The sequence below is a fragment of the Photinus pyralis genome, unplaced genomic scaffold (assembly GCF_008802855.1).
Source record: "Photinus pyralis isolate 1611_PpyrPB1 unplaced genomic scaffold, Ppyr1.3 Ppyr1.4_LG4, whole genome shotgun sequence".
NCBI classification, from domain to species: Eukaryota; Metazoa; Arthropoda; class Insecta; order Coleoptera; family Lampyridae; genus Photinus; species Photinus pyralis.
The window spans coordinates 11284256-11287375 of record NW_022170511.1 but is presented as its reverse complement, the minus strand read 5'-3'; positions in this window follow the sequence as shown (position 1 = coordinate 11287375).

Below are 3120 nucleotides of genomic sequence, written 5' to 3'. Positions count from 1 at the left end.
GTGTGGGGGTGTTGACCGAGGGTGGCGTCGTTTGCTCGTCGGGAGTGAGAGTGAAGTGGGTCGGTTAGTTGCTTGCTGGACTAGATTAGACGGCTTTTTGTGGTTAACGTCGCTGGCATTGATCGCCTTTTGTTGTTTGGGAAGACTGGATTTTCGGAGCCAGTGTTTAGTTAGGCCATTGTTTAAATACTTTATAGTTAAACAACCATATGGAAATATTACTTGAACGAAATAAGTAGTTCTGGTCTAGAAAATCCAGTTGGCGCTACTATCGTGCTCTAAATAAGTAGTGACAGTTTACGACGAAAGGTTGCGCTTTATCATTACAGACTTTTTAGTAAGGCCTGCAAAAATCGTCAACAGATGGCTCTCCTTCAATGTAACCCGATCGGCTGCACAGCGTAACTGAGGCGACCTTGAGTAAGAATGCAAGTTGTAACTCTATACGGCTACGATTATACTATATAAACAAAACGCTGATGTTTAGTTCGACAGCAAATTCCTTTTACTTTACTGTTAAGAGAAAGAGTCACATATTTTATTTAATCTTTATTTGAAGCTCTAAAGTAAAGACCGTTTTTTTTCACTGCGCTTATAATAATTAAATTACGTAGGTACCTATGCGTATTACTTGTTTTTACCTATTGTGTGTTTAAGCGAATTCGCATTTATAATAATTTTTGTTCCGGGGTGAGTAGGTTGCGTTCAAACAAGATAAATTACGATAATTAAAATCTGGTAGTAAATTTTGCTTTAAGTTTGTATTAAAAAAAGCATGCGACGGTGCAGTAAATACACTCTGATTTCAAGTTCCTACAATACCATCCCTGTAAAAGGTAAATCGTAACATTTGCCCAATTTTTTTGACGTAATGTGGATTATTCACATTTAACGATCCTCGAGATCGTTTATAATTTTGTATTGCTGTCTGTCTGTCTGTCAGTTCAGTGGGCACGATAACTTTGTTTAAAAACGTCCCATATCCCTTTGAAAATTTTAACACAAATCAGAAAGGTCGTTATTGTTTTTCAGCTACGTAGAGGTAGACTATTGAGCCAAAAACAATTTCGAAGATCGTTCGGTATTCATTTGTATGGGAGTTTACCCAGAATGTATGGATTTTATTATAAAGTCTTTAAACAATGCTATTATTAGAAGTCGAAAAAAAGCTGAATTCAATTGAAATGTATTTCGTTACCTTTATACCTATTATTATTTGTTCAAAACTCTAAATTACACTAATTTATTAAGGATCTTCAGAGCCTTTGTAGTTTTGTATTGTCCGTTCGTCCGTGTGCACTATAACTCTTTTTAAAAGTGACCGATCATGTTGAAATGGCGTACGAGTAGATACTTATTGGACATTAAAATTAGTCTTCACACATGAATTTAGAGTTGTAAAAGCTTTCAATGCCGGAAACATGAATTTGATGTATTTTTATTGACCATATGTATTCTGATCAAATCATGTCAAAATCGTTATTCATGCACCAAGATCGTTGGGAAATAGACCAACAGCATTATTATGATGCCCTAGATTCGAATTTATTTATTAGTATTTTGCAAGGTTGAAATAAATGGACGTTAAAAACGTGGTGGACCGAGTTAAGGATCCTTCAGTATTTAGCACTAATCCTTGAAATCGATTGGTGAAGGATTAACGTCGCTGTTTCTTTTCGTTTTCAAGTTTAGACGAGGAACAGATGGATATACGAACGAACAGACGGGCGGACAAAACCATCACATAAGGGCAATTTCTTTTGAAAAATTCCTTTAAAAGGAAACCGTATATATGCGTTAGGTCCACTTGTACGTTTTGCCATCATTTTCTGGAATATAATTACCAGTGGTTAGAAAAACAGTTGTGACATGGCTATTGGAGTAAACAACATGCAAAAACCATCAAGTACGTGGAAGTAGAGGTCAACCAGGCCCTATTTTTTGTCATTGAGATATTTTCAAAGAGTAATTTCGTTCGAATTTTTTCAAAATGTGACAATTTTAGATATGTAATTTCTCTGGAAATGGCTGATGGTGGCAATTATTCATTTTAGAGAACTTGTCTAAACTTTTACTGAGCGAAATTTCGGGTTGTGTTTTCTAAAAGTGACAGTTCTCATTATTGACTACTAGTTAGGTAATAATGTCCACATTATTAACCACTTTGAACAACTGCCGAGAAAGCCTACTTTACAAGTGGAAAAAAGGTTCACAATCATGTCATCAGACGCTAGTAGTGAAAAAAATCAATTTACTGGTAGTGAAATCATTTATCAGAAATGAAAAAAATTGCATCGTTTTTCTGTGAATACGAGATTATCAAAGAAACAATGCTTGTTTTGTCTTAAAAATTTGTTGCATTTATACAGAAAAATTGCACATAGGTTCCTTCTTCTGTACAAATAGTAATTTAGAGACATTTCCAATGTCCATCGTCACTGCAGTCCGCACTTTGTCCGCGTAAAATAGCTTCGGCACTGATGAATCATGAATCCCGTCGCACCTGGCAACACTTTGCAGTAGCTGTAGGAAAATGGCGAGGGCTGTTTTTCTTAAGTGATAATCTTTTTTGTAACTTGCATACAAATAGTTATGCTCTCATCATGCACGGTTAATAAGTAAGTAACTGTAATTTCATTTTTGCATGCAACGGCAACTAATACAAAAGAATGCAAGTAGGTACATAATCACTAAAATTTCTACCAAAATGATGATGGTTTAAATTCAAAGATATTTAAAAAAAAAAAAGAATTAGCTAAGTAAACTTGGCAAAATGGAACTTTATTACTGAAACGGCAACGTATGCAGTCTTTTATTAAAGGGATAATCGTCTCGTGGCATATAATGTAAGATAGCTGTAACTTGATATACCATCATTCTAAACAATGACACCTTATATATCTGCTTATCAACACCGACATTCCTCTAATGTTTTTATAATTTATCCTTGTTTATAAAGGAATGCGTAGTCAAGTTGTGATCCTCAACTTTTTTAACGTACTTTTGTTTGTTATACACCACTTGCCGGATGCAAAATGCGGAAGGTACAGCTGTATCAAAAGAAATATAACGGCAAGTATTTTTACATTGGATCTGTTCAACTATAAAGTATTTAAACAA